Source organism: Microcaecilia unicolor, chromosome 8 (assembly GCF_901765095.1).
Source record: "Microcaecilia unicolor chromosome 8, aMicUni1.1, whole genome shotgun sequence".
Taxonomy (NCBI): Eukaryota; Metazoa; Chordata; class Amphibia; order Gymnophiona; family Siphonopidae; genus Microcaecilia; species Microcaecilia unicolor.
This window is the reverse complement of record NC_044038.1, coordinates 140,627,394-140,654,031: the sequence shown is the minus strand read 5'-3', so window position 1 is coordinate 140,654,031 and position 26,638 is coordinate 140,627,394. Positions and strand designations below refer to the sequence as shown.

The 26,638-nt window shown below is 46.8% G+C and overlaps 1 long non-coding RNA gene across 1 annotated transcript; it reads left to right on the top strand.

The window, feature by feature from the left end:
- Window positions 1-2,107: 2,107 nt before the first annotated feature.
- LOC115475364 lies at window positions 2,108-24,944 on the top strand. Its single transcript, XR_003943016.1, has 3 exons — window positions 2,108-2,226; window positions 18,451-18,457; window positions 24,919-24,944. It is a non-coding gene; the product is annotated as an uncharacterized LOC115475364 (long non-coding RNA).
- Window positions 24,945-26,638: the final 1,694 nt, after the last annotated feature.

Below are 26,638 nucleotides of genomic sequence, written 5' to 3'. Positions count from 1 at the left end.
TTGTGGTTACTGTGGAAGTGAAGTCATGGATAGTAACCCTGCTCCCTAAGGTTGGCTTTGTTGAGTACCTGCACCTTTTTTCCTAGAAAAAAAGCACTGCCTCCACATGTCATAAAAGTAAGTGACATAGAGGGGCATAATCGAACGTCGCCGGCGATCTATTTTGGCGGTGGCGCAACAGCTGGCCGGAACCGTATTATCGAAAAAGATGGCCGGCCATCTTTTTTTTTTCGATAATACGGTTTAGCCCGGCCAAATGCCAGAGTTTGCCGGGTTTGAGATGGCCGGTTTTGTTTTTCAGTGATAATGGAAATAAATGCCGGCCATCTCAAACCCGCCGAAATCCAAGGCATTTTGTCGTGGGAGGAGCCAGCATTTGTAATGCACTGGTCCCCCTCACATGCCAGGGCACCCTAGGGGGCACTTCTAAAAATGTTTTTAAAAATACAAAAAAAGCTGCCAGGTGCATAGCTCCCTTACCTTGGGTGCTGAGCCCCACCCCCCCACATCCCCCCAAACCCACTCCCCACACCTCTATTTCATTACCATAGCCCTTATGGGTGAATGGGGGGCACTTACATGTGGGTACAGTGGGTGTTGGGGGGGTTTGGAGGGCTCAACACTTAGCATCACAAGGTGGGGGGGGGGGGGGGGATGGACCTGGGTCTGCCTGCCTGAAGTGCACTGCACCCATTAAAAAGTGCTCCAGGGACTTGCATACTGCGGTCAGGGACCTGGGTATGACATTTGAGGCTGGCATACAGGCTGGCAAAAAAGTGCTTTATTTTTATTTTTTTCATGTGGGAGGGGTTGGTGACCACTGGGGGACTACGAGGAGGTCATCCCCATTCCCTCCAGTGGTCATCTGGTTAGTTGGGGCACCTTTTTGAGGCTTGGTCATGAAAATAAAAGAACCAAGTAAAGCCGGCGAAATACTGCTTAACACCGCTTTTTTTTCCATTATCCGCGAAAGCCGGCCATCTGGTAGCCACGCCCATGCCCACCCACTTCCCGCCTTCGCTTTGCCAGTGACACGCCCTTTTGAACTTTCGCCAGCGAGGCGACGGGAAAGCGGCGATACTGTCAAAAATGCGGCTGTCGATTATACCGATTTTGCTGCTTTTCCGAGATCGCCAGCCATCTCCCGATTTATATCGGAAGATGACAAGCGATCACTTTCGAAAATAAGCAGGATGTTTGCTTACTTTGTATGGCTGTATACAACTCCCTCTCAGAATTTTTATAAGAGCCAACTCGAGCGCTTAAAATGTGGTTTTACATGCTCCCATATAAAATTACTCCAAAGAAATCAAAATTAACTAACCAAAGAGGTAGGTCTGCAGTCCTGGAGAGAAGAACAAGGAGTAAATAGGATGGACTTGCATCTCTACCAGGCAGGCAGGCAGACCAACTCTATTTCATTTTGAATAGAAACCAGGCACTCCAAGATCATTTATACATTCACAAATTTAATATATCAAACAAAATAGTCTCAAATAGACTAGCATTTCAGTTTCTAGCAGACGCTTGCTGCAAAAATAACAGTTTAGAAATGTACATCATTGTAGCTATAAAGCAAAATGCCTCTTTCACAACATGGCCATTGATGTTTACCACAATGTTATACTATGAATATTAATCTTGCACAATGAAAATCTGTAGCAAGAAAATCATAATCAACTCAGAATAAAATCTTTCATTTGGATATCAGTTCCAGCATATTAACTGTGTTGCATTGTTCCTCCTATAATACAGTACTAGACATAAATGCTGAGGTCACATATGTCCCAGTACGAAAGTACAAAGTTCCCTACTTCAGTAAAATCCAAAGATATCTTCAGATCTGCAGGAAAAGAAATCAGTTACGTTATTTTTCACCAAGGATCTCAGGATAAATAAGTCCCCCCAATTTGTGGTTCAGAGGTTTCTTACTAGAAGATTACAGCAATTCCATTTTCTTAAAAAACAAAACCATGTTCCGGTCAGTAAGTCTCTTCTCCTACGGTTTGCAATGCAAATCTCATACCAGTTTTGTGGTTTTTCTTTGCATCACCTGAACACAATACTCCAAGTGGGGCATCACCAACGACTTATAGAGGAGCATCAACACTCCTTTCTTCTGCTGGTTATACCCCTCTCTATGCAACCTAGCATCCTTCTGGCCACGGCCGCCACCTTGACGCATTGTTTCTTCTCCTTCAGACCCTCGGACACCATCACCCCAAGGTCCCTCTCCTGAGTCGAGCTTACTAATCTCTCTCCTCATATCCGGTATCTCTCTTTTGGGTTTCTGCAACCTAAGCGCATCACTCTGCACTTCTTGGCATTAAATTTTAACTCGACCTCCAAACAATCCTCAGTATTAAATCTATCAACATATAAATGTAATAAAATATTAGTGATATTAATGTGCTCAGTTCATACCCATTCCTACCATTACATCCCCAAGGGAACATGTGGCAGAGTCATAGAGGCAACCATCATTGCACATTAGGCGTTCCAAATCCCTTACCAGGTATGTACATACACTGTTGCCTCTTATGGCAGAGTAGTATACTAACCTGCTTATTTTCGAAAGAGAAAAACGCCTATAGTGCGACCCAAATCGCGAGATAGACGTTTATCTCCCAAAAACGAATAAATCAGTATAATGGAAAGAAAAATTTTAGAGCGTCTGTGGCGCACATACGTTCAGAGGAAAACACCCAAATAAGGGGCATGTCGGGGGCGGTGTTACGAGGTGGTTGTCTACAACGTATAACGTATAGCGAAATGGCTCTGGTTGGGCGGGAACATGGGCGTCATTGGTTAGACCTGAAATAAAAGCGTCCACAGCAAGGGGAAAATCGTCTTTAGACCCATTAGCGATTGTGTGGAGTTGGAGAGTGGCGAGATCATTGTTGGGAGAGCTGAATTGGTGGTTGCAGAGAGAAAGCTGAGTGTGTTGAGTGTGTTGAGTACTTGTTACGTTCGTCTGTGTGCTCTGCCTCTTTTGTGTCTTACCCTTTGACCTTTCCCTATTCCTACTCCTTGCTCTATCGCCCCCTTCCCCTTCCCCTCCCCCTATCCCTCTCCATTCACTGTTCCCACGTGTATACTGTAGTCCCTGACCTCCGTTTGTCTCTGTGTTCTTGTACTGTTTGGCGAGTGAGTGGCCAGAGGGCGTGGTGGCTGGAACTGAGAGATCTGTGTGCTGTTTGTGTTTTACTACTAGTACTAATACTTGCACTGGTGGGGACATGGATGCAGTTAATGCACTGGTGGCTGGCATGGTACAGGAAGAGGCCACACACCGCAGGAGGTATTCACGGCCCCGAGTGTTCAGGCCCCGCACCACCTTCCTACAACTCACTGACCAGCAGTGTCTAACAAGGTTCAGGTTTGATAGGGACACCATTGTGCAGCTTTGTGAGCAGCTGAAACCCCTCCTTCAGCCCCAGACACGTAGGAATAACCCCATTCCTGTCCACCTCAAAATCACTTCCTCTCTCTCTGTCCTGGCCACTGGGAGTTTTCAATTTTTATTAGCTGCTAACACAGGGCTCACCCAGGCTTCTATTTCACACTGTCTCCCCCAGTTCCTGGATGCCTTTCTAACTCACACCTCTCACTACATCACTTTCCCCACCACCCCCCAGGCCCTGCACAACAACATGGCTGCCTTCTATGCTGTTGCTAGATTCCCCTCGGTCATCGGTGTGATTGACTGCACACACGTAGCCCTCAGACCCCCCCCCCCCCCCCCCTGGCACACGAAGCCACCTACAGAAACAGGAAGGAATTTCATTCTATGAACATGCAAGTAGTATGTGATGCCCAGGGGGAGATATTAGACGTGTGTGCTAGGTACCCCGGGTCCACCCATGATACCTACATCCTACAGCACTCGGGCATCTTCCGCAGGTTTGAGCGAGGGGAGTTCACCGGTGGATGGCTACTAGGTAAGTGCAACATGGATGTACCCATACTATACCTCCTCCACTGGGCAACCCTTCGTCCTGGCTTCCTCCACTTCACTCCACAACCCACTATCCTAATCCCCCCCCCCCCCCTGTACTTGCTCCAAACAATACACCCTCATCTATCTCATTCTGCTTTTCTCCAAAGGTGACCGAGGCTACCCGCAGAGGACATGGCTCATGACCCCCGTGGTCCACCCACAACCAGGGGCAGAAGAAACCTACAACAGGAGACAACACAGCACCCGGGGGATCATTGAGCGGACCTTTGGCCTGTTGAAAAACCGGTTCCGCTGTCTGGACCGGTCTGGAGGAGAGCTGCTCTACAGTCCAGAAAAGGTGGCCAAGATCTTTCTGGCGTGCTGCATATTGCACAATTTAGCCCAGCGCAGAGGACAGCCGCTCCCAGAGGAACCACAGCCACCAGAGGAGGCCCCAGATGAGCAGGAGGAGGAGCCCCCTCCACCCCCAGCCCACAGAGCAGAGCTCAATGCTTACCAGCTTGGCGTAAGAGCAAGACAAAGACTCATTGAAACAAGTTTTGCGTGAAAGTAAGTGCACATTTATTTATATTAAGTGCATAAGTGTTCACCCCCACCACCACCCCCCTCCCACCAACCCTCACCCTCTAGCATGTGCCATCACTTTCCCCGTCCCCTCCCCCGTCCCCTCCTACCCCTCCCACGGACTTCCTTTGCAGCTGGTGCTGCAGGGGAAGTATCTTCTCTCTGCTGATGTGCTGCTCCCACTGTCCTCCTCCGTATCCACACAGCAGCCTGCGGCTTCGGCTGCGGTGTGGAAATCTGGCCACCTTGTTGGCTGTAGCCTGGCCACAGGACTCAGAATGGGAGCGGTTTGGTGGTGGGTGCTGCAGTAGTGGCTGCGGAGGTGGACGATCGCAACGCCCACCTCTTAGCTGGTGGTTCGCCGCCCACTGGAGGAGGAAGTGGATGGCAGGTCTTGCTGCAGCAGCACAGCTGGAGTAGGTGGTGTCATCTGAGTGCGCAGGCCTTCAATGGTGTGCTGCAGCTGTTGGAGTTGCTGGAGCACCTCTTGGTGGGCTAGCTGATGCGCCTGGAGCACCTCTTGGTGGGCTTGGAGCTGCACCTGGAGGGCTTCCCACTGTGCCTGCAGTGCTTCCCGCTGCAGCTATAATTTTTCCTGCCGGTACTCCTCCAGGCGTACATTGTGCCTCAGCAAATCAGTGGCCAGCCGCAGGAGTTGCCTCCGTTGGCTGGATGGCCTGTGGCGAGGAGCTGGCCCCCTATATGCATACTCATCAGCAGAGTCAACCAGTGGTGGAGGTGCCGCCTCTGCTGGTGGTGCTGGTGGAGGTTGAGCCTCTATTGCTGGTTCAGCTGCTGCAGGTGGTGGTGGTACTGGCTGTACTGGTGCAGGTGGTGGTGGTACAGGCTGTACTGCTGCTGCAGGCGGTGGAGGTTGAGGCTGTCCTGCTGGTGTAGGCCTTTGTTGGGCTTGCAGGTCACTAGGGCCAGCCTCCTCAGAGTCATCACCTGTATAGCACAAGGGTGAGGAAGTGTGTTAGTGAAAATAACCCACTTTTGTCTTTCAGCATTCATATACATTGGCCCACAAACTGCTGACCCAGCAAAGAGATGGTGAGGAGGAAAGGAATTGACACCGATGTGAAAGAGAGCCCCACAGGCAGCTGGGTAGAGGTGGTGGACGGACAGCCAAGAGAAGGACACCGCTCACAACTTTGTGGACAAGCTGTTTGTTGTTAAAGTGAAGGACATTTCAGCATGTCTTGTGTTACTACTGACTTGCTAGACTGCCTAGAACTGCTTTATCACCCCCATTACAGGCTCCTTAAGTTGCATGCATGTGGCCCACACTCACTAGAGCACAGAGGTGACAGAAGGAAATAGGCACAGTTTGGTGATGGGAAAATAGGAGGGAGTAGTAGGGAAGGAAGGCCCCCCAAAGTTGTGCCACAGTAGTAACCTACACACACCCATAGGAGCCAACTGTAAAGTATTATTGGGGGTGTTAAGGCCAGTGCACAAAACTCCACCCTGGACACCTACATGATAGTTGCTCAATATTGGAGGTGTTCAAAAACCCACAGCACCCACAGAGTGTGCTCCTATGACACACATGAATACTACCACTACTCAAATAGAGCTTATAATGTAATTAAGATGCACACACAGGACAAGTAAAAGGGAAGGTAAATGAGTACGGTAGGGATAGAGAGTAAGGGTACAGAACAAGTGAGCAGGGGTAAGGAGGTCAGGACAGCATCATAAAGATGGTCGTTTATTCTACATATGAGGACACCCGCCTGAAACTCGCTCCCCCTCCTCCTGCCCCCCACTCCCCACCTCCTGGCCCCAACTTGTATAACACAGTTTAGTGCAGCAGAACAGATAGCCCAGCTTCATAATCGTCAACCTACCTGAGCCCTCAGGCTCTGCCGAGGTGTCAAGGGACCCTATTCCGTGGATGCCCTCCTGGGGTAGGAGAGAGTGGACCATGAGCTCCAGGGGGTGAGGTTGTCTGTGTCATGTGGTGGGGGATGGGCACCAGCCTTGCGCCTCACATCCCTCCTCAGCTTGCGCCACTTGTGCTTGCAGTCCTCCACGTCCCTTGCACAATGGAAGACTGCATTGACGCTGTCACGTACCGCCTCCCACTCCCGCTGTTTGGTGGTTGCAGCCAGCCTCTGCCCTGTGGGAGCAAAGAGATTTCGGTGCCATTGCTGGATCTTCTGCACCAGTAGCTCTACCTCTCCATCAGAAAAATTACCCTTCCGGTTTGGGGGCTGACGCGGCGGCATTGTACCAATGGGGTTTCGAAAATACGGAGTGGGCGTTTAAATAGTCGCCAGGGACGCCCATTTTGGACAGGGGGATAGGCGTTCCAGATATGGGCGGTTTCTTTTCGATTAGACACACATTTCCTAAACGTCTCCAGCTGAGGTAGCGATTAGGCCCGTGTGATTTCGATTATGGGTACATTAGTATGGGCGTCCCCACCTGCCTTCCCTTTCTTCATTGCCATTTAAACCGCCATTTCCTGCGCTGGGACGTTGCCGGTTGTTCTTAACATTCGTTTACAGGGTTTTACCCTCACTTATAATATGGTTTGTGTTTGGCAATGTATGCTTGGGTACACCTGTGTATTTTGGGGGGGGGGGGTTGTGATTAGTGCTGGCCCTCAGCCACCACGCCTTCCGTTTCCACTCTTCCACATCCCGTGAGCCTCCCTTACTTTCTCCCATTCACTCTGCCTGGTTGTAGCAGGCAGTCTGTGGGGGCTACAATTGCCCCAAATCAAGCACCCCTCGGTAAGGGTCAGTTCACTGAGGCAGACGTCCAGCTAATATTCCAGAAGATAGAAGGCGCACTACACATTCTTGAAACAGACGTTCATGGTAAGCTCTCATTTGTCTGCCACCTCTTCTCTTTCTGCTCATAATCAAGGAGTGTCCATTCACTGTATGTAGTCTGCAGTCAACTCTTAGCTCTCTTTTCACCAGGTTCCTGTGCACTGGTTGGAGGCCATCAGCGCTGTACTGTGTGGGGTTGGCAGGTCCTCAATGGTGTGGGCCAGCTTTTGGAGCTGCTGTATTGGTTCCCGGTAGGTTCCATCTTCCTTGTTTATGTGGTGAACCCCAGTCCCCATTTATGAAGTGGCCACCCATTCTCAAGGTGGATAGGAGGGGGAGGGGGGATAATATATGCAATGGATGTGTTTAGCACATTATTGAACACCTTCCTAAAATCCTCCATAGTTAGGGAACAAGAACATTTCTAACATTTGGTAGCCTGGAAAGTAGGCTCAAGGTGGCTACAGGTACTGCCTACTGAGCCCTTAAGATGTGGTGGTGAGGGAGAGGGTTCTGTGTACAGGTCCCAACCCAAATTACCTGCAGGTTGCCACCACCTGGTGGCTGCTGTGGCTTAGTGGTTAGAGCACCAGCCTTGTAATCACAAGGTTGCCAGTTCAATTCCCACTGCTGCTCCGAGTGATCTAGGGCGAGTCACTTCACTCTCGGTTGGCTCAGAGACAAACTTTGAGTCATCCTGTGACAGAGACAGACCCAGAATACCTGGATGTAACTCACCTTGAGCTACTACTGAAAAAAGTGTGATCAAACCTCCAAATAATGAGCACCATATTTATTTGCGCCCTTCTGTAACTCTTGTATTATATTGCAACTGTGATGAAGTAACCATCCATCTAATGGGTTTCCCATTGTTTTCCCTTTTCTCCTCAGCACTATATACCATTGCTGATGTATTGAATGTGAAAATATGAGCCAGCTGTTTGTAGCTCCTTTGTGGGCCCCCCACCAATGTGGCTTGTGGGTAAGGATGTCTGGCCATCAGAGAGCAAACATCGTCTATGTGCTACCTAGGGTTATGTGCAAGTTCACAAGTGCAGATCACAAGTGCTAGACAACAAACCTCTTATTGATGCCACTCTGTGCTGTGGGTCATTATGGTAAAGGGGGAGGGGAGGGAGAGAGGCTGGCTGGCCATTTGTGTTCGTGAACAATAATATCCATCCAGCCTCCCCCCTCTGCACATATGGCCATGCAGGTTGAAATTAACAGGTGGCCTTCTGTATGGCCAACATTCTCAGAAATGCATCAACTTTCTCATTCACACTGCACATTTCATGCTATGAATATTGCTGCCTCCTTCCTCTCAACTCAACAGCACCATTTGCTTATATGTAATGCACAAGGGAGAGACACACACACACACCCTGTTATTTAAAGTTTAACAAATACATTTATTTCCCCCCCACCCCCATCCCTAAAAAACACCCCCCCAACCCAACAAAGCCCCACCAACATTGCGATTCCCCCCACATCTCCCCACATCCCCCACCACCTCCCCACAACCTTAACAATTCCCTCCCCCCCCCACAACTTCCCACAACCCCAACAATTCCCCCCCCCCCCCCCCCCAACATTACTCAAGGGCGGGCACGCCCTCTGAGTAATGCCCTCTGTAGCAGGGCAATGAGCAGCCCCAGCAGTACCCTCAGTGGGCCCTGGAGCTGCTCATTGCCCTGCCGTAGGGCTCTGACCTCCTGCAGCAGCTGGTGCTGGCCATCTACCAGCTGCTGCAGGAGGTGCATCATAGCACCTGCACCAAGGGCTGCTGGAGCTGGCCCAAGGGCTGGAGCTGGCCCAGGGGTTGGAGCAGGCCCAGGGGATGGAGCAGGCCCAGGGGAAGGCATTGTGGCAGGTGGCCCAGGTGCCCTTGGCCTGAATTGGCCACTGTCGTGGACAGGATGTTGGGCTCAATGGACCCTTGGTCTTTTCCCATTAGGGCATTACTTATGTACTTATGTACTTATGGAGCTGCCTCAGGGGATGGGGGTGGCCGAGAGGAGGGAGAGGGCTCTGATGGTGGTACAGGTGGGGAGGGGTCCTCCATATTGTCCTCATCAATTATGAGGACCCCCTCCTCCGAGCCCGACTCCTCCTCCTCCTGGTGGGCCTCCTGTGCTGCCGCCTCCTCCTCCTCCTCCTACAGGTGGGCCTCCTGGCCTGGCTCCTCCTCCTGCAGGTGGCCCTCCTCATCGGCCTGCTCCTCTTGCTGGTGCTGGAGGCCTGTGTATGTAAAAGGAGTGTGATTGAGATCAGCACATACAACATGGCTTGCATAGTGCAGTAGCTGGGTGGCCTGAGGCGGGGGATGGGCCACGGTGTGGTGAGGCGTGGCCTATGCCCATGGGGAATGATATGCATCAGATGACATGACAAGGAACCCTGGAATCTCCTCTGACACACACCACACAGGACATGTTGGCATACCACACTCATTGCTGACCAGCATGTTTGCATTGTGAGATGCGACGAGGGGTTGATGGGCAGTTGTTGTTGGTTTTATTGGGGGGGGGGGGCAGTGGGAAGGGTGTTGAGCACATAACTTTTATATGAGTGAGGCCATGACATCCACTAAAAGTAGGGCCTCTGGCAGGTCTACCAGGACACACTATCCAGCCACCCCAGAAAGGGGGATAGTAATGTGAGGCATGTCATCTCATTCATCTCGGGGGGTTGGTTATTGGAAATTGCAACCACACTCATGGGAGGGCTCCTGCAACCTGCATCCTTGATCTGGGACAGATATGTTATTACTTACTAGTTGGCTATTAGCCACATGGGAATTGATATTGTACAGCACATTTGCATTATTCAATAAATACATTTCCAAATCAGTACAGGTGTCCTGTATTGAATACTTACGTCGAGCCCTCAGGTGCCGTCGCACTGCCTGGATGACATCTGGGCGCTCACGCCTTACCCGGCGGAACCTCCTCCTGAGGGACTCGAGGTCCCTGTGAACCCCGAACCGTCTGTAAGATATAAGTTTGTAGAGCAGGAGTCAGGGGATGGTCCTACTTGCCCTCTACACACACATTCATTTGTCAATCAAATAGCAGAGAGGGTCAACACTGTTGGGGGGGGGGGCATTCCATTGGTACTGATGCTCATAGGTGCCACTTGTTTAACATTATTGGGGGTGCTAACCCCAGTGGAGATAAGCCCTCCATGGACACATACAAGGAATTTATTCTATATTGGGGGTGCTCAAGCACCCACAGCAGCCACAGAGTCACCTCCTATGCAGATGATGCCATAGAGGTGGCCATGAGGACAGAAAATACCGTTTGTATGCTTTCTAATTTATGCTTGTTAAACTACTAATATGTCTTATCATTACCATGTTATGAGGATCATTCTGTATGCTATACATTTATTTTGTTAAATGCTTCCACTATTCATGATGTATTGTAAGCCACATTTAGCCTGCATAAAGGGGTGGGAAAATGTGGGATACAAATGCAAGAAATAAGTGAAATAACGAAATACATTATTGTAGGGATGTGGGAATGGTTGTCCTTTCAAGTACATACTTTTTATTAGTGATTGTGCATGTACCCATATTACTCATTATCCCTGTATGCACACTCCAGTTACTGGCTACAATGATGAGGGAGCAGTTATATGTGTAACTACAGGAGGGGGGAGGGGGGTGGCCACACACTTACCTCTCAAGCCTCTCCCTGATTCGGGACCAGGATCTCATGGCCTGGATCCTGGGGGGCAGGTGGTGGTGCTGGATAAACAGGCGGTGCCGGTGCCTAAGGCACAGGCGCACCAGCAGCAGGGTCTCCAGCTCACTAAAATTAGGTTCCCTTCTCAGGTGTGCCATTTTTTCAGTGAGAATAGGTGTGGGAAATCAAGTGCCTTATATGGACGTCCTTGCGTGACGGACGTCATTTCGTGCACAGCTCCATATATGGATTACCATCCCATATATGGCCCTCTCAGCACGTGGACACAGTCGTAAGCATAGACGTCCCTGACGTGCATGACTGGTTGTTATGCATGCGGCCCCTTCCTGCATGCGGAACTTGCCTTATATAGATTAGTATGAAGCACCCGACCCTTTTCACATATACACAATATGCATATAGCTGCATGTTCAGTAGGTACAGTGCGTGCAGTTCCAGACATCCAGATAGGGCACATCTGAGGAATGTTTGGTGGATCAGCAGGATCTTTCTGTAGTTGATGCGTATAAACGTCCCTCATATTTTCCCTACCTGGATGTCCAGAACAGCATGTACTGTAGTTGCGGTATACCTATGTACATTGTTTTACACACTTTCTGATTTGGGCGTTTTCAGCTGCGATAATCGACCGTGTTAGGGCGCCCTAGCTAGTCACGTTTATGCGCTCGTCATTTGGTCGTTTTGCAACAGGGATAATCGATTGTCGAAAAATGCCCATATTATTTTTTGATTATACCTGCCTGATTTTGGACGTTTTCGTAAGGACGTCCTAATTCGTACTTGGACAACCTTTCGATTATGCCCCTCTAACTGTGTCTGCATTCACACTCGCATCCTACTGTTACCCTATAAAATTTTGTAAAAGAACATTTCCTCAATATCTTCAATACTACTATATATTTACAAAGAGTTGCAGTTATGCGACGTTCTTCTAGAATCTAATACTACAATACTCAACACCTAAATGCAATTAGCGCTGTCAACCTATGATGGCTCATTACAAACTAAGATAAACCTTATATCAGACCTCCACATACAAATATACATCAGATATTAAAGTAGACAAAAGCTATAGCCACAATCTTAGTTATAAATGATATTAGATCTTACTTCCCTTAGAGAGCACTATCCTTGTAATCCTACACCTCATTCTACTCCAAAACAGATAGTCCCCTTAACCCTGGCCAAGTTTTGTAGTCAGACCTTCTGCAAGTGAAAAGACGGGTCTATTTTTGGTTTGTTTGCTTTTTAATAGGATAGAATAGAAGGAGGTAAAATCAGAAGTTTATCTGGTAGATATTAAGAGGAGGACACAGGTAACATCAGTTTACAATCAAACCAAGTCTGAAAATACTCAGCTTAGCTCAAACAGCTCTTAAGGAAAGCCAAGTGTTCCGTTTTGTCTTCTGAATTTTCCTGCTGTGTGTATGGATGCCGAAAATAGCATGACGATCCTGAGGAAGCCTGAAGTGAAACGCTTACTGTTGAGCGCACTGGCAAAAAAATTAAGATAAGTGCCCATGGCATACAATTTTGATTGCAGTTTCTACGTAAAGATTGAGAATTTTACGATAAAGAAAAAAAACAACAAAAAAAGGAACATTTTTTTGATATGATACCAGTAGCAAATAGAAAGGAAGAATTAAACTTAAGATTATAAAGGAGGTTTTTTAAGGATGCGTGACAAAACTGCTCAGCTGTTCATTCAGCAAGTTGAAAGCAGGACAAATTCTGAGTTTCTGAAGTCCTTTTTCCTCCTTTTTGGAAATATCTTTATATTTAAAAGGATTTAGTATTGTTAAATTATTACTTCCATTTGTCCGAGAGTGATTGAATTCTTTTAGCAAGTTAACAGCCTTTTGAAGAGTTAATTTGAGTAATGTGACCGTTTAAATTAGCTACAGCAAGCCTGAAAAAGCCATTAGCTTGGATGAAAACCCTACACATTATTGTGAAATTACATGTTTTATTTTCTTTTATGAAACTGCTAACACTTATGAAAAAAATCCGACAATGTTTTGTGGAAATGAAAAGTTTTATATAAGGCAAATCCATGCCACAAAAAGGGTTGTTTTAGTACATGCTATCATTAGTGTGGGCCCACATTAATAACTACTACATAATAATATCCACATGGTAAAAATCCTAAATTAATTGCTTAGCAATTAATGGGCAGATAATAGGTGATAGTACAAATAGCAAGGTGAATATTACTGCCTGATAACGTTCAAGGCCACCAATAGCATGGGTGCACTTAGGGCTCCTTTTACCAAGCCACAGTAAAAGGTGGTCTGTGGTAGTGTGGGTACGTCTTTTAGGGGTGCTTTGGGCCATTTTTTACCATGGCTGGGAAAAAGGCTATTTTTTAATGGGTCGGGAAATGGGCCTGCACTAATATTAAAAGTAGCTTGTGCCTATTTATGGCCTGAGCTCTTGCTGCCACCCATTGACCTAGCGGTAAGGGCTCACATGTTACCCACACAGTAATCATGCAGTACGCAGCAACGTGGGCTCGCTGCCGGTTACTGCTGGGAACACCTTCCATGGTAGAAAATAGAAAATTATTTTCTACCGCGGGATTCAATGTGCGCCAAACTCGGAATTACCGCTAGGTGCACGCTCTACCATGGCAGTAGTGCCAATTGGGTGCTTGGTACCCGTGCATTAGCCCTCCCACACCTTTGTAAAAAGGGACCCTTAATGTCTTCTTAAGGGACGGCATTAAGTGCAGTCACACACTAAGTAGCATGGCTACAGTCCCAAAAATTATTAAAACACTGATCCCCTGATGAACCCCTAACACTGCTGATGACATTTCTGATCTCCTTGAACCTCTAATGACATTTCCCATATCTTGGTAACACCCTTATTATCATAGAACTTCTTCATTAACAGCTTCCCCAAGAAGCCAGCCCCAGTAACACACTATTCTCAACAACAGTACCCAACTTTCTCCTACCTTCAAGAGAATCAACTGACCCTCCTGCCTTTCCTATCCCTCCTCAGCACTTACCAGGATTATCTCTGAGTACAGTATCAGGCCAGGAGTGATATCCCTACACTCCCTGTGAAGTGCTCTCCAAGTTCAAAATGGTGGTTCTGTCCCTGTGGTAATGTGAATGAGGGTAGGCCCTTGAGCCAGGATAAATTGGAGCCACATAGAAGTCAAGGTCAAAGGTGCTAGGTATGGGGCCCTGTTGGATTCACAGGCAAGGGGAAAATTACTACTACTACTACTACTATTTAGCATTTCTATAGCACTACAAAGCGTACACAGTGCTGCACAAACATAGAAGAAAGGCAGTCCCTGCTCAAAGAGCTTACAATCTAATATACAAAAAATAAAGCAAGCAAATCAATTAATGTGTAGAGGAAAGAGGAGAGGAGGGTAGGTGGGGCGAGTGGTTACAAGTCAAAAGCAATGTTAAAGAGGTGGGCTTTCAATCTAGATTTAAAGATGGTCAAGGATGGGGCAAGATGTAGGGGCTCAGGAAGTCTATTCCAGGCGTAGGGTGCAGCGAGACAGAAGGAGCGAAGTCTGGAGTTGGCAATAGTGGAGAAGGGAACAGATAAGAAGGATTTATCCATGGAACGGAGTGCACAAACTAGCCCTTATGTGTAAGCAAAAAGTCTTCCTGTGGTCTTGCTCTTGCAGGCCACAACATGCACTGGTCTTCAGTCAATACATTCACCATCCAGCCCCTGGCTAGACTAAACATAGTTCTTCAAAATCCCCAGTGGCACTGGGCCTAGCTGACTGTCATAGCTGCAGTTCACACATAGGTGGACTAACACGGCTACCACACCTCTCCACATAGGTGGAGAAAGCAAATGTGGTTGGGCATTGCTTCTTCCCTCTGGATGTCTTCAACTTAGCTGTGCCCTGAGCACTTCTACTTCCTAGTTCCTGCTCTCCTGGCTCCACCCCTCTTGTGTCATTTTCCCCCTTGGACAGGACTACTGATCTTAAGGTGGTTCTGACACTGTGAGGGAGTATTCTTAAGGGGAAGTGGCAGTGCCCTGTAGAGTACCTGCCATGCCAGGGTCCACTCCTTGGGACAAAAAAATCAGCACTGGCATGATCTCTACCCACCCAATAGTAAACCTCAAAACTGAAGGGTTAGATGCTGAGGAACCACTGCATGATGTGTGCATTTGATTCTTTATTGTGAGCCATCCATTTGAGTGATTCATGGTCTGTGATGATCAAGAATTGACATCCCAGCAGGTAATACTAAAACATCTCCAAGGTCCACTTGACTGCTAGGGATTTCTTTTCAATCACTGCATAGTTTCACTCCCTGGGAAACAGCTTCTGGCTGATGTTGGCTACGGGGTGGCTGCGCGGGGGAGTGGAAAAAAAATGAGATGGTACCAAATAATGACGTCTTCTTCTTAATCCTTACTGTCTCAGGACTATAGGCTCAGGGCTTCAGGCTCAGTCACTTCCACTCACGTACCGTCTTCGGCACAGGCTTGCAGTGGTGAACTAGCTCACCTGAAAGGAAATGACATCAGAGGAAGGTGGGACGCAGAGAGGGCAGGGAAGCGAAGGACGGAGTCGAGCTTGCCTGTTTGTTGGTGCTTTTACTGTGACTTCGGGTGAGAAAGTTGTAAGTCATCGTGATGCCAGTCATTTCGTTTGGGGGGGGGGCAATGCACGCTCGCCCCCCCCCCCCAGTCTACGCCCATGGCTTTGTTGTGTTTGATAATCTGTAGTTGTCTGTGCAGTCTGTCTGATTTTTGATTGTGATCTTGTGTGTTGTTCTGGCTTGTCCTTTTGTTGTTGGTTTTAGGTTTTGTCTCTATTCTATTGAGAGGGTTATAGTTTGGTGCTTCCAGTTGATGATGGGGTCTTCATTTGTTGGTGATGCGTATGGGGATTTTGATCCATTCATTAGGTGATGCCGCTAATATCCCGGTTATCCATATTATTATCATGTAGTATGAAGCCCATGTTCTGATGTTTACCATTCTAAGATGCATTTGGGCACATGGGGCTGCCTGTTGGAGGTGTTATTGTGAATCCTATTTAGGTCCCCTCCAGTTGTTATGCATTTGGTTACAAGGGGCTGCCTGTCAGAAGTCCTATTGTGAATCCTATTTAGGTACCCTCCAGTTATTCTCCTAAAGGGCTTTTAAGCACAGGGTTCTTCTGGTGGACCCCAGGTAGACATCCTCTGGCTATTATAAAATTGTTGTTGTTAAATATACAGTATTAGAGAGTCAAGGCTTCATGTAAGAATGGGGTCGCCAATGCATGGTATAGTGCCTGCTTTAGATTAAATTGTCCTCAGATATTATTCAACATGATACAATGGAGGCTGTATCAATGGGGAGTGAACAGATAGTAGAGAATGGCTTGCAAAATACCTGTGGTGGTGAGAGCAGATAGAATAGAATAGAACTGGCTTGCATGTACAGCACTACCTGCAGCAGTGAATACCAGTCCTGTAGTGACAATCACGGCTAGAGTGAAATGTGCGGTTGAGATTCGTTATGTTCATCATTCTGAGAGGTGATGCCATGGTTCATTGTGACAGCCAGCAGAAGTGGTGTAAAGGGCGCACATCTATCACATTATCCACAGATTAGGTCTCCACTTCGGCTGCCATTCTTGTATTGTAGGTCGTGCAGTGCCGAATAGAGAGACCGTGAGACAGTAAAACTTAAAATTAACAGCATTTGTGCTCTGGCAGGGCCAGTTATCCCCTTGTCCTGTCACAGTGGATGCAGAATGGATTGTGCTGGTGTGACCTCGCGTTCCTGCTGGGGCTCGCAGGAACTCTTGTGAGGAGTGCCAGGAGTGGTCGGGTCCCGGGTCATGGCCAGGACCAGGTGAGAATAGAGGTTCTGAATGATAGAGAGGAGAGCAGGCTCTTTAAATCCAGGGAGGTAGCAGGCTCTTTAACTCTGGGGGAGCCTGCCGGCAGCAGTGCTGATAGGCTGAAGGCATCAATGCCTTACGTGTTCTTGGGGCTCAGCTTCCTCGTTTGTTCAGTTTCAGGTACTGGTTGTGTGTGTTGGGTCCTTGCCAGCAGTGGTGTCAATATTCTAGGTTCATTCCTTGCTCCAATAATGCTTGTTGTCCTGCGCACGTCCTCTGTCCACCTGCCAGCTGACCCGACTCACTCCTCCTTGTGGCGTTGACCACAAGGATGGATCTCAGTATGAGCAGTGTGGGAAAGTAATTTCCCCCGATGCAGATCAGCAGGTTTCTGAGTAGACTCTGGTCAGGCCCTCCACGTAATGCCTGTTCTGGGGGTGGATCTCGAGGATTCCAGCAGCCATGGTGCGGGGGGAGTAAGCGTCTCTCTTGCCGATGTGGTTCAGCAGTCTCCGGCCAGCAGTTTTCCGATCGCTCATCTTCCAGCAGCATCTCTGTCGTAGCCGCTTGGCTAGACTTTGCGGGACTGCTATCGATGATACTCCTGGTTGGGTAGTATGTACCTGTCACGCTTCTCACGGAAACACTGGGTTTGTGAGCCCTTGGACCACTGCCGAGGAGTGGCAGTAGCAGGCAAAACCACCACACACACAGGGATAAGGCAGAACTCTGACAGGGCCAGCTAGACTTCACCTGTACTTGACCACCATTCCTCAGGAGTTGAGCCCCTGAGTGCAGGTGGCCGGCAGGACTTACTGGACAGGGCAGGAACTGGAAACCAGCCAGATACACACAGGGTCTAGAACACACAGGGAGACTAGGCAGAATACTAGACTAGGTCTCTCAGACAGACAAGGGACAGAACTGAAAGCTGCCAGGCAGCCACTGAACAAGAAACACAGACAACCTAGAACTAGACAAAGACATACAAACAAGAAACAAGACTGGGAAACAAGCAATAAAGTACAAGAAGCTACACAAAGACTAAACTAGAATCAGGCAAGAATACAGACTATAAACTGGACTAGGCAGAAGTGCAGCAAGCACCAAAAAAACCAGGGCCTTAGGCGATGCAAAGGCAAAGCAGAGAGTTTCCAAATGGCTAATAAGCCCAGCAGCAGCTGAGATTCGGCTGCAGCAATCACCAGGCACCTACGGGTGCTGTTCAGGCACAAACAAGAAAAGTAAGTCTGGCACCCTGGAAGATCCGGACCGGACTGGGCTGAAGACTGGAACGTGTGACAGTTCATAGCAGCCACCGGTTCTGGCCACCAGAGGGCAAGGTGAGCACAGACAAGGAAATGGTCACAAACGTGACAGTACCCCCATTGTGTTCGGGGTTCAAGGTAAGGTTTGGCCTGGTTTGGAGTGATCTGACTCCAGAAATGCTAGGAGCTAGTCGCTGCCATGGCTTCCTAGTTAGCCACCATATTTGCCTTAGAGAACAGGGAATAGGAAAGAAAGTCCAGAGCAGAGGAGAGAACAGTATTATTGGAAGAAACAGCCTTATTGATAGACTTGGATAGCATAGTGGATGAGAAGAGAGGTAAAACAGATGGAGAGCATGTAAAAATCAGTAGTCTTTGGTTTCCTAAATGTGTTGGTGGTGATTGGACTAGACTTAATGGGAGGATGATTAAGAAGAATAGCTGAGGTGGAGAACTTTGAGAGTGAGCAGTTGGAGATGAAGACAGGATTAAGGCAGTGGCTATGCTGGTCAGTAAGGGTAATGGAGCACAACTGAAGACTGAATGAGGAGGTTAAAGCAAGAATTTTAGAAGCATGAGTCAGAGGGGTGATTGGCATGAATTTTAAGGTACCTAGGAATGAGGGAACGGGAGGATGGTTCAATGAAGAAGAAAAGCCAGTCAAAGCCAGTGACAAAGGAAGAGAGAGACTTATCAGGGGTTCAAGAAATGGCAGATACCCAGAGTGGCAGTGGAATGAACAGGTGAATGGAGTGGATTTCAAAGGAAGCAAATGGGTAAGACTGAGGTGAATGATGAGGTTGAAACCTAATGTTAATATTTGCTTTTAAGAATGGTAAATGCTAAAAAAAAAAACCCTACAGTTTAGTAAACTGTAAGGAAGTATATTCATTTGAAACAACATTTCCTATGTCATTTCATGTTATATTCAAACCAAATGACAAAACAAAAATTATGGCGGTAATTCTATAAATTGGTGCCCCACTGCTGTGTGCTTAGCGCCTATTCTATAATGGCATCTTGGTGCCAAGATACCATTATAGAATACTAGCATAAGTCATCATTGGGTCGCCCTTGTTTCGGAGCGCCTTCTTATGGAATGTCAATGGTAGGTAAAAGATGTCACACATATGTATGGCAAGTGATACAAGTAATTTATAGTATTCTATAAACTACATGTGTAATTGGGAGGCTCATGGCTCATCCATGCTCTGCACATGTGTATGCCCTTTGTAGTTAGGCACTATGATACTTAGATACTACCTTATAGAATAGTGCCTAACTGATGCGTACCTCTAGGCACTAGTTTACAGAATTGCCTTCTATGGTTTTTTTTCCTGTGTTGTCAATAATGCATACTATTGCACAATAGCATGCACTATGGCTTAGCCATACACACTATATATCAGTGGATGCCCTATTAGAAGCCAACAAAATTTTGGGCTGGGTTTTGGTTACAGCATTGAAAGTGGCCCCAAATCCTTTTTTCTGCTCGGTTTCAGTTTTGGCCAAAAGGTTATTTTCATTTTCTGTCATGTTTTCAGTTTTGTGGAAACTGAAAATGTGTGCTATGTCCCATTTGTATCCCTCCTCCCCCCAAACAGGAGTTGCCCCTCCTCTCACCTCCCCCCTACCCATCTTACAATTCCTGGTGGTGTAGTTGGGGCAGGAATGATCCACAGTTACTCCTGCCCATTTTAGCTCTGCTCTCAAAATGGCTGCCATGACTGGTGCATCTTCTCTCTCCCAACTACACCACTAGAACACCAAGTAATGAAAGGGATTTTGGGGGGTTGGGGAGTTATGCTTTGTATTTTTTTATTAATGTAGTTTTGATCCTACACAATAGTTTATATGGTAAATAAAGTGCTTCCAAATAAATGCTTTTGATATAAAATGTTAAAGGAATTTAAGTCTGTAAATTTGGGATGATAAACTTGTCAGCTGTCACTCAGAGTGTGGTGCAAAATCAGCCACTGTAAGAGCACTGTGGCTTTTAATTTCAGTTTTCATTAGCTACAGACCATGTGTGTGGAGGCTATCTTGCATGGAGGTAAAATACGGTCTTTCATTATTTAAATTATATTCTGGCTTGGATATTGTGAGTTTAGCAGAGGGATGCAGACCACAAGCTCTGACAATCCCTAGCAGCCCTCACTGGACACAACCAAACTTGAGTTTTCAGTTTCCGTTTCGGCTGAAAGCAGTTGATGAGTTTCAGCTGCAGTTTTGGTTTTGGTTGAAAGCTTTCAACCAGTTTCAGTCAGCCTCTATATACGGGCTCATTTTCGAAAGAGAAGGACGTCCATCTTTCGACAAAAATCGGAAGATGGATGTCCTCACAGAAACGTCCAAATCAGTATACTCGAAAGCCAATTTTGGATGTCCCCAACTGAACACAGTCGCAGGGACGGCCAAAGTTCATGGGGGAGTGTCGGAGGCGTAGTGAAGGTGGGACTTGGGTGTGCCTAACACTTGGACGTCCTTGACCCATAATGGAAATAAAGAAGGACGCCCCTGATGAGCACTTGGACGTTTTCACCTGAACCTGTTTTTCTTACGACTAAAGCACAAAAAGGTGCCTGAAATGACCAGATGACCACCAGAGAGAATCGGGGATGACCTCCCATTACTCCCCCAGTGGTCACTACCCTCTCCCACCCTCAAAACACATCTGTAAAAATATTTTGTGCCAGCCTCTATGCCAGCCTCAGATGTCACACTAAGGTCCGTGACAGCAGTATTAGTGGGTGCAGTGTACTTCAGACAGGCGGACCCAGCCCCACCCCCTACCTGTTTTGTTTGTGGAGGAAACAGTGAGCCCTCCAAAACCCACCACAAACCCACTGTACCCACATCTAGGTGCCCCCCCTTCACCGTAAGGGTTATGGTAGTGGTGTATAGTTGTGGGTAGTGGGTTTTTGGGGGGGCTCAGCACACAAGGTAAGGGGGCTATGTACCTGGGAGCAATTTAGGAAGTCCACTGCAGTGCCCCCTAGGGTGCCCGGTTGGTGTCCTGGCATGTCAGAGGGACCAGTGCACTACAAATGCTGACTCCTCCCACATCCAAATGGCTTGCATTTGGTCGTTTCTGAGATGGACGTCCTAGGTTTCTATTGTTGCTGAAAATCAGAAACATCCATGTCTAGGGACGACCAAATCTAGGGATTTGGACATCCCTGACGGTATTTTCGAAACAAAAGATGGACATCCATCTTGTTTCAAAAATACTGGTCCCCACCCCTGGATTGGGACATTTTGCGAGGACGTCCAAATCAAAACTTGGACGTCCCTTTTGAAAATGCTCCTCCATGTCAGCATTGCAATAGGGTGCACTATTTGAGTAACAGTGCGCATTATTGGTGGCATTACTTTGAAATGAACAGAGGCCTACATTAGCAGTTGTAAATGTCTTGCAGTTTTCCCAGTAAGTGGTTTAGCAATCCCATATGACAGACTTCAGAGGCAATTTTATACTGTATATCAAAAATAATGTGTTGGCTGTCCCAATCATAAAGTGCACCAATATTCAAAGCAAACTTATAGGTAGAAGTTGCTTTAAAAATAGCCAGACAGAACTACTTGCACACAGTTATACCTACCACTGATCAAGTTTTCTATGAAATTTATATGCATACTTTTTAAAATCTGAGTAAGAATATAAATTAAACTCTACTGAGTGCTTGCCCCTGCGAAAACCTCTCCTTAAGCGTTATGTTCTTATGGTTACACACATACCGGGACAGACCGAAGGTCAATCAAGTCTAGTATCCTGTTTCCAACAGTGGCCAATCCAAGTCACAAGTACTTAGCAAGATCCCAGAACAGTAAAATAGATTTTATACTACTTATCCTAAAAATAAGCAGTGGAATTTCCCCAAGCCCATCTCAATAATGGCCTATGGACTTTTCTTTTAGGAAAATATCCAAACTTTTAAAAAACCCCATTAAGCTAACTGCTTTTAACATATTCTCTGGCAACAAATTCCAGAACTTAATTACAAATTGAGTGAAGAAATATTTTCTCTGATTTGTTTTAAATTTACTACTTAACAGATTCATTGTGTGCCCCTTAGTCCTAGTATTTTCAGAAAGAGTAAACAAGCGATTCATGTCCATCCATTCCATTCATTATTTTATAGACCTCTATCATATCTCCCCTCAGCCATCTCCTCTCCAAGCTGAAGAACCTTGCTACTTTAGCCTTTCCTCACAAAGAAGTCATCCCACCCCATTTATCATTTTGTTACCCTTCTTTGTACCTTTTCTAATTCCACTATATCTTTTTTGAGATGCGGTGACCAAAATTGCACACAGTATTCGAGGTGCGGTCGCACCATGGAGCAATACAAAAGCATTATAACATTCTAATTTTTGCTTTCCATTCCGTTCCTAGTAATACCTAACATTCTATTTGCTTTCTTAGCTGCTTCTGCACACTGAGCAGAGGGTTGGAAAGTATCACCTAGATCCTCTCCCTAGGCGATGACTGCTAATGTGGAACCTTGCATCACATAACTATAGTTTGGGATCCTCTTTCCCAAATGCATCACTTTGCAGTTGCTCACATTAAATGTCATCTGCCATTTGGATGCCTAGTCTCCCAGTCCAGCAAAGTCATCTTGGAAATTTTCACATTTTAATGCACATACAAGGCTTCTATGCACACCTGTTGTTGGGAGATTTTAATCTGCCGGATGTAGATTGGAAGGTTCCTTCTGCGAAATTGGAAAGAATGAGAGAGATTGTGGATGCTTTCCAAAGTGCTCTGCTCAGACAAATGGTGACAGAACCCACAAGGGAGGGAGCGACGCTGGATCTGGTGCTCACGAATGGAGATAGTGTATCAAATGTCCGAGTGGCTGCGCACCTGGGAAGCAGTGACCATCAAACAGTTTGTTTTGATATAACGGCTCATGTGGTTAGCGGCCACTCTAAACTCAAAGTCCTGGACTTCAAGCGAACTGACTTTAACAAATTGGGGGAATACCTGAGGAAGGAGCTGATGGGCTGCGAGAACACACAACACGTGGAAGAACAGTGGTCCAAGCTGAAAGAAGTAATAAATAGGGCCACAGACCTTTATGTAAGGAGAGTAAATAAAAGCAAGAGAAAAAGGAAACCAATATGGTTTTCAAAGCAAGTGGCTGAGAAAATAAAGGCTAAAGAGTTAGCATTCCAGAAATACAAAAAATCTCAAGTAGAGGAACACGGGGAGGAATACCGGATGAAACTGAAAGAAGCCAAGCGAGAGGTACGTCTGGCGAAGGCGCAAGCGGAAGAACAAATGGCTAGAAATGTACGGAGGGGAGACAAAAACTTCTTCAGGTATATTAGTGAAAGGAGAAAGACTAAAAAGGGGATTGTGAGACTAAAAGATACAGCAAAACGCTATGTAGAAAATGATGAAGAAAAAGCCAATTTGCTAAATAGATACTTTTGTTCTGTTTTTACTGAAGAAAATCCTGGGGAAGGACCGAGAGGGACTGACAAAAGTACACCTGAGAATGAGGTGGATAGAGCACCGTTCACGGAAGAGAGTGTGTATGAACAACTTGGAAAGCTAAAGGTGGACAAAGCCATGGGGCCGGACGGGATCCACCCCAGAATACTGAGGGAGCTCAGAGAGGTTCTGGCGGGTCCTCTTAAAGATTTGTTTAATAAATCCTTGGAGACGGGAGAGGTTCCGAGGGATTGGAGAACGGCGGAGGTGGTCCCTCTTCACAAAAGTGGTGATAGGGAAGAAGCTGGAAACTACAGGCCGGTAAGCCTCACTTCGGTTATTGGAAAAGTAATGGAAGCCATGCTGAAGGAAAGGATAGTGAATTTCCTGGAAGCCAATAAGTTGCAAGATCCGAGACAACATGGTTTCACCAAAGGGAAATCGTGCCAAACGAATCTCATTGAATTCTTTGACTGGGTGACAGCAGAATTAAATCAAGGACGTGCTATGGACGTCATCTACTTAGATTTCAGCAAGGCTTTTGACACGGTTCCCCACAGGAGGCTCTTGAATAAACTAGAAGGGCTGAAGATAGGACCCGAAGTGGTGAACTGGATTAGGAACTGGTTGACGGGCAGACGCCAGAGGGTGGTGGTAAATGGAATTCGCTCGGAGGAGGGAAAGGTGAGTAGTGGAGTGCCTCAGGGATTGGTGCTGGGGCCCATTCTGTTCAATATATTTGTGAGTGACATTGCCGAAGGGTTAGAAGGTAAAGTTTGCCTTTTTGCGGATGACACCTAGATTTGCAACAGAGTGGACACCCCGGAGGGAGTGGACAACATGAAAAAGTTCTGAAGAAGCTGGAAGAATGGTCTAACATTTGGCAATTAAAATTCAATGCGAAGAAATGCAAAGTGATGCACTTAGGGAGTAGAAATCCAAGGGAGGCGTATGTGTTAGGTGGGGAGAACCTGATAGACACGGACGGGGAGAGGGGTCTTGGGGTGATAGAATCTGAGGACCTGAAGGCGATGAAACAGTGCGACAAGGCGGTGGCCGTAGCGAGAAGGTTGCTAGGCTGTATAGAGAGAGGTGTGACCAGCAGAAGAAAGGAGGTTTTAATGCCCCTGTATAAGACGTTGGTGAGGCCCCACCTGGAGTATTGTGTTCAGTTTTGGAGGCCGTACCTTGCGAAGGATGTTAAAAAAATGGAAGCGGTGCAAAGAAAAGCTACGAGGATGGTATGGGAGTTGCGTTCCAAGACGTATGAAGAGAGACTTGCTGACCTGAACATGTATACTCTGGAGGAAAGGAGAAACAGGGGTGATATGATACAGACGTTCAAATATATGAAAGGTATTAATCCGCAAATGAATCTTTTCCGGAGATGGGAAGGCGGTAGAACTAGAGGACATGAAATGAGATTGAAGGAGGGCAGACTCAGGAAAGATGTCAGGAAGTATTTCTTCACAGAGAGGGTGGTGAACGCTTGGAATGCCCTCCCGCGGGAGGTGGTGGAGATGAAAACGGTAATGGAATTCAAACAAGCGTGGGATAGGCATAAAGGAATCCTGTGCAGAAGGAATGGATCCACAGAAGCTTAGCTGAAATTGGGTGGCGGGGTGAAGAGGGGTTGGTGGTTGAGAGGCTAGGATAGGGGAGGGCAGACTTATACGGGGTCTGTGCCGGAGCCGGTGATGGGAGGCGGGACTGGTGGTTGGGAGGCGGGAAATACTGCTGGACAGGCTTATACGGTCTGTGCCCTGAAAAAGACAGGTACAAATCAAGGTAAGGTATACACATATGAGTTTATCGTGGGCAGACTAGATGGACCGTGCAGGTCTTTTTCTGCCGTCATCTACTATGTTACTATGTTACCTTTGCAAGAATATCAGGAAGAAGGGACGTGCACAGGTCAAAACATTTTTGTTCTTTTTTGGTTCATTTGGCTTGCATTCTTGATTTTCAGATGCATTTTCAGTCCATTCCCCACATCTTTAATAACATTTTTTAATGTGTTTGTGTTAATTTTTAGGTTAACATGTTAAATTGATTTTGTGCAAACTAACATTTTTAAGGTGCATTACTGAACCAAAAGCATGCAGTGAATGCATGTCTGTTTCAGAAATGTAACTTTATAAAAGGTATTTTTTGTGGAGAAAGCAGCTTTATCCACAGAAATATCTTTTAAATCTGGCCTTGACAATTATAGGGAAGCATAAAGATATTAAATCATGCATAGGCATCCAGGCCCCTTGAGGGATGCAAAGCAGTAAAGTCTCACGCTAGCCATAATGAGTATGCTTGAGATGAATTTTCATGCATTTGACCTGAATACTGGTGAATGTTTTATGACTGAAATTCTTACCAGTGCTGAGAATTGAAGAACAGGAGTTATAGAAAAGGATCAAAAAGATATAAGTACATAAGTATTGCCATACTGGGAAAGAACAAAGGTCCATCAAGCCCAGCATCCTGTTTCCAATAGTGGCCAATCCAGGTCACAAATACCTGGCAAGAACCCAAAAAAGTTCTTGGTCTATGGACTTTTCCTTTAGGAAGCCGTCCAAACCTTTTTTAAACTCCGCTAAGATAACCGCCTTTACCACATTCTCTGGCAATGAATTCCAGAGTATCATTACACGTTGAGTGAAGACAAATTTTCTCCGATTCGTTTTATATTTACTACATTGTAGCTTCATCGCATGCCCCCTAGTCCTAGTATTTTTGGAAAGCGTAAACAGACACTTCACATCTACCCATTCAATCTACCTATTCAACTCCACTCATTATTTTATAGACCTCTATCATATCTCCCCTCAGCCGCCTTTTCTCCAAGCTGAAGAGCCCTACCAGCTTATTTTTGAAGGAGATCGCCAGCCATCTTCCGACACAAATCGGGAGATGGCCGGCGATCTCTTGAACCCGGCCAAATCGGTATAATGGAAAGCTGATTTTGGCTGGCGCCAACTGCTTTCTGTTGCAGAGCCGGCCAAACTTCAAGGGGGCATTTTGGTAGGGTAGCGAAGGCAGGACGGGGGCATGGTTACGAGATGGCCGGCTTCGCCCGATAATG